Below are 14,117 nucleotides of genomic sequence, written 5' to 3'. Positions count from 1 at the left end.
GTCCTTTGGTTCGGCAGGCACGCCAGATATACTACCATAACTCATGTTATGAAAAATCCACCTTTTCAGTGCTTGTGCACATAAGAGAGAATAGAGGGGGGCTTATGCCAAAAAGTGATTTACGACTTTGACCTCTAGTTGACCCCGCCCCTTACCCCCCTCCCCCCACACTCCCCCTCCGCCCCTCCACCCCAACTCATGACATCATCATCACATCAATCACGTCAAGACGACCAAAGAGTATTAAGTTGTGCTTTGAAATTTTGCTTGATAAGGTTATTTAAATCATTATTTTGATCTTCTTTGATGTTGACTCACCAGAGCCGTATAACCCTAGACACCTGCGACACACACACACACACACACACACACACACATAAACAAACACGTGCACAAACCCTAGTCACACAGACCAGCGCTAAAAGATAGGGATCTCAGACACACACACCCGTAGTCTCACACACACACACACACACACACACACACACACACACACACACACACACACACACACACACACACACACACACACACACACACACACACACACCCACTCCCCTGAACAGAACAGGAGGATCTCAGACACACACACACACACACACACACACACACACACTCCCCTGAACAGCGCACACACACCCCTAGTCACACACACCCACTCCCCTGAACAGAACAGCGCACACACCCCTGGTCACACACACCCACTCCCCTGAACAGCACACACACACACACACACACACACAGAACCGCGCATGCGCACACAAATATGCTTACTTTGAGTAACTTCAAACAGTTAACAAAACTCTGATGAACCAATGAGGAGGCAATCTCAACAGACCAATCCGGGGTGCGTGTTTAGCGCGCGAGCATTTAAAGAGAGAGAGGGGAAACGTTTCCTTGAGGAGTCACCATGCAGTCTATGGTGGTATTATCCATACAAACCATTTTTTTCCTGAGAGAGGCCTCAACCTCTCATACTGACTTAAAGCTGTAACTCTGAGGGTCCTCGGCACGCTGAGTTGACCTTGGCACCTTTCTCCAATGAATTAACTCAGGTCTTCCCACACACACACACACACACACACACACACACATACCGATGCACTCGCACATGACCTTGACTCACGCTGTAGGGAAACCTCCGTCCACTGCCTGCGACACACACAAACACACACACACACACACACACACACACACACACGCGCCCCCTAGTCACACACTCCCCTAGTCACACAGAACAGCGCACACACAAATATGCCTACTTCAAAGTAGCGTACTTCAAACAATTAACAAACTCTGATGAATCAATGAAGAATCATTCTCAACCGAGTTAAACCACACTGTATAAACATTAAAATTACCTCTTTTGAAATTTAATGTAGAGAACCTTGTTAAACTATCAAGTTTATAATGACAATCTTAAAACAATGTAAATATATGTAAAAGATTAATACATTGTTTTATTCACTTTTTTTTCTGAAAACATGGAACTCAGATTTCAGTCTCCCTATATCAAAGAAACTGCCATAACTTTTTATCAAATGTTGGAATATCTCCTCAGGAATCACCCGACTCTTTTAAAACATATCCTTTCTAAAGTCTGCAGGAGCCTATGATACATGTTGGGTCATAGTGCTTAATATCCGTTATGTGAAGCTCCACTGTGTAGCAGAGTTTCAGGGAACTTCCTGAAGACTTATGAAAGGCCGTCCTTTAACAGTAAATGTGGGTTTATCAATAAATGTGACAAACCCATAGAAAGTTGCAAAAAAACACGGGACCGAGGCATGAATTGTGCACCAGTTTAACACCAAGTTTAATCAATGTGCATAGCAGTTCACAAAAATTGCTTCTGGGGCAATTTCTTTAACTTTATCTTAAAGTCCTTTAGCGGGAGCCATGACAGTAGTCACAATGTACATCACATTTTTTACATCACAAAGTGCTGCATCTGTTATTTTAAAACACCAAAGACAGATTGGACATTTTGTCGTTCTGAAATATAAAACATCCACAAATCATTACTAAGTTTGGGCCTGCGGTATTTACATAACAAATTATCAGACTGTTGTGCATGACATGAAAATGTCAGTTGTCTTATCTACTCGCCAGTCAAAAATGTAAGCAGATGGAACGTCATCTTTGATTTCATTAAGGCCAGAGGCTGTAATAGCAGAGCCTACAGTTGTAAATAACTCTGAATGTAGTTGGACATCCCAGAAAACAGAGGATGACTGGAGTGGTTAAGACATCATCGTACACGGATATTCTCTGTAATTGCCCTTGTTAGTAGATTCTACCCTCATTACAACCTCTAAAAGTGAGCTGTTTACCGTCGAGCAGTGAAGAACATCGAGATCTGGATAGTTGCTATTTTGTGCTGTTAAATCTTTATCTTTTGGTCCCTTAATATGTAGCCCATCATCAATCACACGTTCTACTGTGACTCTACATAGGAAACCTGACCATGAACATGAGCTCACGTTCCTTGTTTTTCTATTGAGTTTTGCATATCTAGTCAAAATTAACCAAACCCTCCAAACACACCTTTCACCAAACAATATGTAACTGAGATGATTGCGGCCAAACATTCTCTTCGTTTAAGGTAAGACACTACAGGTGAATAGGGTAAAAATGTCATCTAGCAATCACTATGAAACTTACCACATTGATTATTGACATTAAGAGAATTACAAGTTTTCTGAAATGTTATGTTTAAATATGCAACTTAGACGTTATCTAATTAAATATATGTTAATTTGCATTTATTTCTGTAGGAGCCATTTCTTATCTGCACGTATAGGTAGGTTTTTAGTGTAATTTTTGATTTACTCACTTGGGGGAGCACTTTAGGTCACAGGTATAAAGGCAGGTGCCTGTGATGAGTAATTAGGACGGTTTGGACTGGGGAACACACGGTTCTTACCGTAGCCGTGGGGAACCAGCCAAGACAGCACATTTTTAATGCACTCAACAGCACTAAGGTGAACTAGTTTTTGTATTAACCATATTTTTTTGTTGCAATAAAGAAGGAACAACCTCGAAGGATATTTTTGGCTGGAACTTCACCTTTCTTTTATGGCTTTGAGTTTGAGAACACCTTCAGTCCAAGCCGAGGCTTACAGGGTAGCCTCCACAACGTAAGAACCTTTGTGGCTCATTAAATGGACGTACATCAAAGGTTGAGGATCTGCTAAGAACTACGCCCGCATGAATTGGAAGTTTGTAACCGTCATAGGAAATTGGATTACTTGCTTGTTGCGGTGCCTACTGGTGTTGATGATCTGCTGCGAGTGAGTAAACTTATGTCTATGAAAGATGAAGCTGCTTCCCATAAACTGGTGGGTGACACTATCTTTTTGAGACTGTTCGATGTGGACTTTGCAAAGATAAAAGGCGTAGTGGCATTGCCCAATTTTATTTTTATTCACCGTGCTGTTGCGTAAAAGTGCTGTGCTGTAGAGATCTCAACTGTTGTCAGCGTCACCTTCAAACAATTAATTTTAAGGGCTTACCTAGTGGGTTTGCGCTTGGTGTGTGCTTTGCGCAACATGACAGATAAGTCTGACAAGGCTACGGCCGCCGCTCCCACATCGGAGCGCGCCGACACACCAAAAAGTCCAGTTGAAGAATTAGAAAAACGTGTGAGAATGTTAACTACAAAGGGTTTTTTAATGGCATGCGAGAACCTACAGAAGAATCGGAAATCAAAGCTTAAGCAAGCAGGCAAAATAAAAGCAAAGATAAATGAGCTGCTTTCGGTAAAGGTTACTTCTCGCACGATCAGCCAAGTCAAGAGGAATTTGAGCGAATTTACCGCTCTGTGCAAGGAAGCTATAGAGATCCAGAATACTCTGTTAGAAATGCCAATGCCTGACTCTGAATACGAAACACAACGAAACTGGTTAATAGAAAAAACTAAGGAAATTGAAAAATTCGAAAACGATGTGTGTCGATGGTTGGCGGATGCAGTTCCTATGACTGAATTGGAATGTGAAAACGTAGCACCAGAGGTAAGGCCAGAGGACAGCGTTTCGAACGTTTCAAGTAAAAGTTCCAGACACAAAAGCCAGCTGTCTGCATGTTCCAAATCCTCCAGCATCTCTTCAGTGCATATAAAAACAAAGGCTGAAAGGGCTGCTCTGTTAAAATCTGCTGCTGTCTTAAAAAGGATGCATGATTTGGATGCTGAGGAAGAAGTTCTGCAAATTGAGAGGGCAAGACTGAGGAGAAAAAAGGAACGGTTGGAAATGGAGGCAAAGTTGGAAGCTAATACAGCCAAGTTGTATGTCTTAGAAAATGGTGGTGATGATGATGATGATGATGATGAGGGGGAGGGAGCCAATGCTATGAACGCCTATCTTCATGCACAGTTACAGTCATCTAATGTTCCTGTTTGGCACCCTAAGCCTGAGGTGTTCCACCAGGATAATGTAGCTTCACTGGTGGTGAGGCCTAAAGAGAAATGCATTTCATATGGGCTTAATAACCCTTTACCCACAGTGCAGATACCATCACGTAGACCGGCCGTATTGAGTGATAACTGTGGACCCAGGAGCCACAATCCAGTCCCAGTGCAGCATCAGCTACCGCCATCTGCACGTATGAATCCATCTACTCGGACACAGGCAAGCCATGCCGCGTCTTTTGGTAACCACCAGCTCCCTCATAACCATCTACCCACAGTGTATGATCTCATGCAGCGTCAGAATAACATCACGGCTCAGCTGGTTCATAATCAAGCTCTAGCCTCTCTTCCACCTAGAGTTATTACGGAGTTTGATGGACACCCATTGAAGTATGCCGCCTTTATCAGAGCTTTTGAACAGGCAATCGAAAGGAAAACTTCTGACAAAGAAGAGTGTCTGTACTACCTTGATCAGTACACAAGAGGGCAGCCAAGAGAGCTCGTTAGGAGCTGCTTTAACATGGCACCTGGTCAAGGCTACACCAGAGCGAAACATTTATTAAAGGAGTACTTTGGTAATGAAATGAAGATTGCGGCAGCTTATATTGACAGGGCTGTGCAATGGCCTACGGTGAAACCTGATGATGTTAACGCCTTGCAGTCTTTGTCTGTCTTCCTAAGAGATTGCTGTAATGTAATGGAAGATCTGCAGTATCTGGAGGAGATGAACGTGCCATCCAACCTGCGCTTGATGATGATGAAGTTGCCGTACAAGATGAGGGAGAGATGGAGGGCGGTTGCATGTGACCTTCAGGAGAGGCGTGGCACAAGGGCCATGTTTGCTGATTTTGTGACTTTTATTGAACGTCAGGTGAAAATTATGTCTGACCCTCTCTTTGGAGATTTGCAGGGCACACCATCATACCACACCTCCCTTAAGTTCAAGGCCAGGCCTTCTGGAAGAGGGCATGTTACCGTTGCTGCTGTCGATGCTGCCCGACCATCAAATTCCTTTGCACCCCGACATCAGCGTAAGGGTCCACCTGTACAGAAGTATGACCATGGAGCATGCTTTGTGTGTAAAGGCCAACATTCAGTGCTAAAATGTTCTGCTCTTGAGCAAATGACACATAGAGAAAAACTTGATGCTGTAAAAGAAAATCGACTCTGCTTTCGCTGCCTCATGCCAGGTCATATGAGTAAGGCATGCGATAAGCCTCTAACTTGTGCTGTGTGTGCAAAGAGCCATCTGACTATTTTACATGTTGATTCAAAAACGCCACATGTTTCAGTTAGTAATGCTCTTGTGTCATTGCAGACATGTGCCCATACAGGGGCCGGGAATGATGAATGTGTCCTTTCCATTGTGCCGGTACGGGTGAAGGCAAAGTCTGGCAGTCACATCATCAACACCTATGCCTTCCTTGACCCTGGGAGCTCAGCCTCTTTCTGCACTGAGACACTCATGAGGAAGCTGAATCTCTCCGGTGCTAAAACTAACATTCTGCTTCGCACCCTAGGCCAAGAAAGAGTAGTTAGCACCTATTCACTTAAAGGCTTTCAGATTTCTGGCCTGAATGAAGAAACATTTCTGGATTTGCCTGAAGTGTTTACTCAAAAGGCCATGCCGGTAAGCAGGAAAAACATTCTTTGTCAAGAAGATCTGGAAGAGTGGGCTTATCTCAAGTACATTAATATTCCTAGTTTGGAGGCAGATGTCGAATTACTTATAGGTACCAATGCACAGAAGCTTATGGAACCCTGGGAAGTGATCAATAGCCAAGGGGAGGGGCCATATGCAATCAGGACCCTACTGGGGTGGGTCGTGAGTGGTCCATTGAGAGGCAGGGAAGATGAGGGCAGGTATGATTGTCCGGCTGTCACTGTCAATAGGATCTCAGTTACCAAGCTACAAGATTTGTTGATTGATCAATACAATCAGGATTTCAATGAAGCTATAGCAGATGATTCCTCTTTGTCCAGGGAAGATCATAGGTTTATGCAAATTGTTGAGTCATCCATCCATCAGGATGAGGGTCACTACTGCTTTGACTTGCGTTTCAAGGTTGCCGAAGTTACGCTTCCAGACAATCGTTGTGTCGCAGAGCAGCGTCTCTTTAGTCTCCAAAGAAAGTTCAAAAGGAACAAAGAATTCCATCAAGAGTACACTGAGTTCATGTCTGAAGTCATTGCGAGTGGTTATGCTGAGCCTGTGCCATGTCAACAGCTGAATAGGTCTGATGGCAGGCTTTGGTTTTTACCCCACCATGGGGTATACCATCCTAGGAAGAAAACTCTTAGGGTGGTTTTTGACTGTGCCTCTGTCTATCAAGGAATCTCACTCAATTCCCAGCTCCTGCAAGGTCCCTTGCTCACCAGTACTTTGCTTGGTGTACTCACCAGATTCAGAAAGGAATGTGTAGCGCTGATGGCAGACGTCCAAGCTATGTTCCATCAGGTGAGAGTGTCTCCAGAGTACACAGATTTTTTACGTTTTTTGTGGTTTCCTGATGGTGACTTCACACTTGCGCCTATGCAGTACAGAATGAAGGTGCACCTTTTTGGAGCAGTGTCTTCACCTAGTTGTGCAAATTACGCATTGAGAAGAATTGTACAAGATTACAAAGATCACTTTGAACCATGCATTCTAAATACAATATTGCATAACTTTTATATGGATGATTGTTTGACTTCCGTGTCTTCAGAGGCAAAGGCTAGGAAGATGGTGAGTGAGCTGACCGCAGCATGTGCTAAAGGGGGGTTCCACTTGTCGAAGTGGACAAGCAACAGCAGTGAAGTCTTAGCCAGTATTCCAGATGCCCAGAGATCAAAGACCACTAGGGGACTTGATCTAGATCAAAAGGCAAATGCTGTTGAGACTGCTCTTGGCCTGCATTGGTGTATTGATGCTGATGTCCTGACTTTCAGGTTAGCCTTGGAAGAGCGCCCTCCCACACGACGTGGCATATTGTCTGTTGTGTCCTCTATGTTTGACCCCTTAGGGTTTCTTGCGCCACTTACATTGCCAGTGAAGAGAATGCTGCAGGAGATGTGCAGGTTGAACATCGGCTGGGATGTCCATATACCCCAGGTCTTCTCTAAGCAGTGGTCCAACTGGCTTAAAAATCTGCATTATGTGGCTGAGTTCAAAGTGAATCGCTGCATGAAGCCCAACAACTTTGGGGAACCTACCTTTATGCAGCTACACCACTTCTCAGACGCCAGTGAGTATGGTTATGGGACCGTCACTTACCTCAGAATGGAGAACAAGGAGAACCAAGTGAGTCTTGCTTTCATCTTAGGAAAGGCCAGAGTAGCCCCTTTAAAGCAAACAACCATTCCCCGTCTTGAATTGACTGCTGCTGTCCTAGCTGTCCGCCTTGACAAGATGCTGAGAAGAGAATTTCAGCTTGACTTGCAGCCATCAGTGTTCTGGACAGATAGCACCACTGTTTTAAAGTATATTGCCAATGAGACCAGAAGATTTCATACATTTGTAGCCAATAGGGTGGCAGTTATTAGAGAATTGACCAGTGTTGCACAGTGGAGATACGTTGGCACAAAGTTGAACCCGGCAGATGAGGCATCCAGAGGGCTGAGTGCTGAAGAGTTCCTGGCCTGTGAGAGGTGGCTGAAGGGACCTCCATTTCTCTTGAAAGGGGAAGAGGAGTGGCCGGTTACCATTTCAGATCAGCCTATGGTCTTTTTGGAAGACCCTGAAGTGAAAAGGGAATCACTGGTGAGTGCCCTCGTAGTACAGGCACCACTGAATGCAACACAAATGTTTTTAAACTACTTTTCTGATTTTAAAAGATTAAAGAGATCTGCTGCTTGGATTCTTAAATTCAGAGGTATGCTTTTAACATCGTCACAAAAGAGAAAGTCCCTTAAACCTGAGCTCCAGAAAGAAAGAATAAAGGTCACTGGCGAATCATTAACAACAGCCGATCTGCAGAGGGCAGAAGAAGCCATTATTCGCTTCTATCAGCAAGAGAAATTTCCAGAGGAAATTGCTGCACTGCAAGAAGGAAGGTCTGTAAAACGCAGCAGCGATCTCTATAAGCTCGACCCAAGGTTGCAAGATGGAATGCTGAGAGTTGGAGGTAGGCTCAGTAGGGCGGCAATGCCCGAAGAGGAGAAGCACCCTGTTATTCTGGCTAAAGATCAAAATGTATCTAAACTCATCTTGAAACATGTACACCAATGTCTTGGCCATGCAGGTCGTAATCACATGTTGTCCTTTCTCAGAAAGAAATATTGGATAACTCATGCAAACTCTGCTTGCAGGAAGGTCATTTTAGAATGTACAGAATGCCGGCGCATCCAGGGAAACATGGGGCAGCAGAAGATGGCTGACCTCCCAGAGGAACGAGTTGTGTCAGACCTGCCCGCTTTTACCAATGTAGGTGTGGATTATTTCGGCCCAGTGGAAGTGAAGAAAGGCCGAGGAAGAGTGAAGCGCTATGGTGTTTTGATTACATGTCTGGCAAGTAGAGCAGTCCACCCTGAGGTAGCCTATGCTCTTGACACTGATTCATGTATCAACGCCATTAGGCGGTTCATGTGTCGAAGAGGTCAAATATCTCATTTAATTTCTGATAATGGCACAAACTTTATTGGAGCTGAGCGGGAGTTAAGGGAGGCCGTTTCAAAGTTGGACCACAGCAAGATCCAGCATGATCTTTTACAAAATGGGCTAACGTGGTCTTTTAACCCTCCAGCAGGCGCTCACCATGGCGGCGTTTGGGAGCGTTTGATCCGGCTTGTGAAGCGTGTCCTAGCCTCCACACTCAGACTTCAAACCCTGGACGATGAAGGCTTCCACACAGTTCTTTGTGAGATTGAAGCAATCTTGAATAGTCGACCAATCACGAAGGCCTCAGAAGATGTCAATGACTTGGAAGCTCTCACCCCTAACCACCTTCTCCTCCTGAAGACAAAGCCACTCCTACCCCCGGGGTTGTTCCAAAGGGATGACTTGTATCTGAAGAGAAGATGGCGACAGGTGCAATTTCTCTCTGACCTTTTCTGGAAACGCTGGGTGAGGGAGTACTTACCGCTGCTCCAGGAGAGACATAAGTGGATGAGGCCAAGGAGAAGCTTTGCCGTTGGCGACATCGTGGTTGTGATGGAGCCGTTGGCTCCAAGAGGGTCCTGGCAGATGGCACGAGTCACACAGACGTATCCAGACAAGAGAGGCCATGTGCGTTCAGTCCAGTTGAGAACAAAAACGGGGCAACTGGAAAGGCCAGTTACAAAGATATGCCTCTTGATGGAAGCCGAAGTCCCAAGTTCCAAGACCCAAGATGATGATATAGATGGTTGAGATGATGGGTAGACCTGGATGCTTGAGAAGATACTTAGTTTTAGGAACTAATTTAGTTTAGCTCTGCACAAATGGCTCCTTAGTTTAAATGGGTAATTGTGGTTTGATATTCTCTCACAATTAGGGGCCGGGGTGTAGGAGCCATTTCTTATCTGCACGTATAGGTAGGTTTTTAGTGTAATTTTTGATTTACTCACTTGGGGGAGCACTTTAGGTCACAGGTATAAAGGCAGGTGCCTGTGATGAGTAATTAGGACGGTTTGGACTGGGGAACACACGGTTCTTACCGTAGCCATGGGGAACCAGCCAAGACAGCACATTTTTAATGCACTCAACAGCACTAAGGTGAACTAGTTTTTGTATTAACCATATTTTTTTGTTGCAATAAAGAAGGAACAACCTCGAAGGATATTTTTGGCTGGAACTTCACCTTTCTTTTATGGCTTTGAGTTTGAGAACACCTTCAGTCCAAGCCGAGGCTTACAGGGTAGCCTCCACAGTTTCAAAAACAGAAATCTAAACAATGCATAAAGTCAGGTTCAAAATTCTTGTTTTGAGATTCTGAATATCTCTTTATTACTTTATAAATCAGAAAAAAACTGTTTACTTACTCTCAATCTAATCATATCATTAGAGCATCCCCAACAATAAAAGGACAAACAACAGCAAAACAGAGCAATGTAATGACTAAGTTTAACTTCAATAAAACGCAATCACAGCGCACACACTGCAACCTGTAGAACTTTTACCTTAGATTGTTGTATGTCTGTCCTGCACAATAGTTCCCCAGTCCTGTTTACAACCTAGTCATCCATCCCTGCTCCATATGTATGTCCCTCACACATTTCCTCATGATGTCTTTTCAGCTTTTTAGCTGTGCTCAGGTTTGCACTTGTGTTTCACACTGGCAGACGTGTCAGATGCGACAACCTCTGCTTTTGATATTCTGAGTATATCAGGTTCATTACATTGACAGTAAGACTGTGCTCTGATCATATCAGCTTCATTATATTGACAGTAAGACTGGGCTCTGCAGCCACAATCTCTCCATATCAGTCATCATAGCAGAGGCACCTTCACTAAAGGTAGAAATGGCCATACCTGTTGCTGCCTCAACCCTGCATTTACCAACACGATTAAATGTATAGGATATCACTACCTGTTCATCTCCTCACGTTTAATTGGTGTATTTATTTTTTACTTTTACATAACATAGGTATGAGTTTAAAACCTTTAGTCACAAAACATTGTATTCATTCACTTTTATTAATATTTTGCCCATTCTACCACTAAAGAAAAAATCTGTAGGGTAAAACTGACATTATTTAAATGTCATTATATAAAACTGTCTCTATCTCAACCCTGTCTCATACCTGTATTATTTTTGTAAACCTGCATGTCCCAAGACGCGTATATGTATATACAGGTTTGCGGTACCCATCTCTTTCACACAGACTGCACTCTTAAAACAAACTGCTGCAAAATCCGTGGTCTGATATTAATTTTAAGCCCTGTGCCTACACAATTAGGACAAATTAATCCACTAATTAGTTCAAACTCGCTTTGCTGTGCGGCGCATTTGGTCCGACCTGCTATCTAAAGTCTAAATGCGTGTAAGCATTTCATTATCTAATTGATTTTTGCAAGTTTCACCTTGCTTCTTCTCGCAAGTGACAATTGTTGTCTTTTCTGAGAAGCTGTTAAAAGCAATACTTTCGGCGTTTTTATATTATAAAGATACCGAAATGCTAAACCAGAAAGTGTGACCGCATGTGACCACGTGACGCTCTCAGGTTTCACATTCTCAGAAATCGACACCGGCCAACGAGATGTCAAGCTTGCGTTTAAATCACCCTTTTATTCTTTCACGATCTGTTGCTGTTAGAAAGGAAATGATCATATTTGGAGCAGATGTACTCGTGTAGGAGAGAGAGAGTTTTACAACGATACCCATGATGATGACAGGTAGATGGCGGTTCATGCTCAGTGAGAACGCTAACTTTCGTGAAAATCTACAGGCGCATCCAGATAAAGTGTAGATAAATAAACACTTTAATGTTTATTTTGCACATTTTCTTTCCATCAGCTTGAAATAAGACATGTTACGGAATCAAAATAGCCTAAAACCTCAAAATTGACCGGCGCATGATAAAACTATGTATTTGCCTGCCGTGTCTCGCCATAAGCACCTCTAATAATCATGTTCCCGGTCGTAACAGGAGAGTTAAAATAATGCGCTCCGGGCACGTCCAACAGGGAGGAGACCCAGGTCACGTGGGAGAGATTATATCTCTCAGATGTCCTGGGAACACCTCGACCCCCCCCCCCCCCCCCCCCCCCAGAAGAGCTAGAAGAGGTGGCTGGGGAAAGGGAAACCTGGGTCTCTTTGCTCAGGGTACTGCCCCCGCGACCAGGGCCCCAGATAAGAGGATGAGAATGGGTGGATGGATGTATCCTGAATTTTGAACTAAATGAATGCTGTGTGATGCTGTTTAATTCTCTACATAAGGAATGCCAAAACATGGCCCACATTTGCATTTTACACCTGAGAATATCCCTCTGCAATCTTCACTAAAATGAAGCGACTTAAGAAGTCAATATTTACATTTTTCTACAGTATATACAAACAGTATAGTAAATAATAAATTAAATGAGCTGGAGTTTATGAGTTTATATTCCATATATGCCCCATGAACCGAGCTTGAATTCCTCCAAATGCCGGGGTATGCTTTTAAAACTATGTTCTTTGTCAAAGTGATGAAAAGCTTCAGATGATCTTCCAATCATTATATATTACACTGCACAAATTCATTCCTACTGTGCAATAAATGTGTAAATATTCCAGATAACAACTGAACTGAAAACTGAACTGAAAAAGAAGTATACAGTCTGAAGTGTAGTACTGAACCCCAAATATGCGCAATGTCCGAGGGGTTAAACGTGTTGTGCTTCTATGGGGGAAAACGTCACGCTAGTTGATGACAACCTGTGAGAGCTTGTTCTTTGAACACTTGCACGTCCGGTACATTGTTTTGGAAGAATATAGTTATGTACATATAATATTAAATATCTGCAGAACTTTTTTCAAGATATTTTGGATATTTTACCTGTCCTTACCTCACAGTTGCCTTTGAACTGCGGTTATCTATTACACTTTAGGTCTAAACTCATATCCATACTGTTTAAAAGGTTTTGAAGTAATGTAATGTTTTGTACTACATTTTCCATATGACTTGTGCAGTTTAATGAAGTTTATATATAGGCTACTTTGCACTTCACTTGCCCGGCTGAAGACCTCTGTCTAAACCTCCTGTTTCTCTATAAAATCTGCACAATTAGGGGAGACCGGGTATGTTTGTAACACTTTTTGCTTCCAGTATGGAAAACACAATATGTATTAGTTAAACAATATACAAGACTCGTGTGGCTTAATGAAATGTGGGAGTGATAGAATTTATAATTATTTTATAACTGTGGGGTATTTTTCTTGTCCAGAATCAACCAGCTTTTTGCTGCCATGGTTCTATGGTGTAACTATTTTGCACTTCACTGCACACACAAACACACACACACACACACACACACACACACACACACACACACACACACACACACACACACACACACACACACACACACACATCAACATTTTTCTCAACTAGGTATTCAACAAGTGTATCAACCACTTTGCAAACATTAATCTGTTTCTTTGTTGAAAGTTTTACTACACAAATGTCTATTATATACACACACAGACAAAGCAAATGATCGATTTTTACAGCATTGTTGCTCTTAGGCATGAGAACCAACAGTTTACTAATAGAAACATGGGGTGTTTCGTTAGAATCTACACACAACTGGGCCAAATGATGCCAATCATACTTTGTTGTTTTGACAACATTCATTTGATTCTTGAAATTTTGTAAACGTTTAACATCATCAGCGTTCATGTTATTAAAAAGTGTAAAATCATCCACACTATCGCCAATACAATTATACAACAAATGTGTCAATTCGTAGTACACACGATGTTTCATCACACGTTCTGACAAACTCTGTCGTACACAAGCCAGACCCATTTTCGACTTAAACAGCACTACGAGTCTTTGAACCGCCTTCCCAATGGTCAACGGCGTCAGAGACGAATTGTTCGGATGTTTGATCAACCAGACTTTTCCTTAGCTCCTGCAGCTTTTCCACAATGTACGGCTCGCTCCGCAATTCACAGACAACGGTTTCAGCACATCCTTGCACTTTTTGAAGAGCCAGCTGTATTCCAAAACACTTTAGAAGACCCGCTATGGCTTCTCTTAACTCGGGTATGAACAGTGACTGTGTTATATCTTTATAGTATTTTTCAAAAAAGAAGATATCCGGCTCAAA

At 43.0% G+C, this 14,117-nt stretch overlaps 1 protein-coding gene across 9 annotated transcripts in view; it reads left to right on the top strand.

Annotated features, from left to right (window-relative positions):
* LOC143498992 (NLR family CARD domain-containing protein 3-like) overlaps positions 1-14,117 on the top strand; it is a 52,990-nt gene that overhangs the window by 18,113 nt on the left and 20,760 nt on the right. The window lies entirely within an intron of this gene.

Source organism: Brachyhypopomus gauderio, unplaced genomic scaffold, assembly GCF_052324685.1.
Source record: "Brachyhypopomus gauderio isolate BG-103 unplaced genomic scaffold, BGAUD_0.2 sc128, whole genome shotgun sequence".
Lineage (NCBI taxonomy): Eukaryota > Metazoa > Chordata > Actinopteri > Gymnotiformes > Hypopomidae > Brachyhypopomus > Brachyhypopomus gauderio.
Note: the sequence above shows the minus strand (reverse complement) of the source record. Positions and strands in the feature narration are given on the sequence as shown.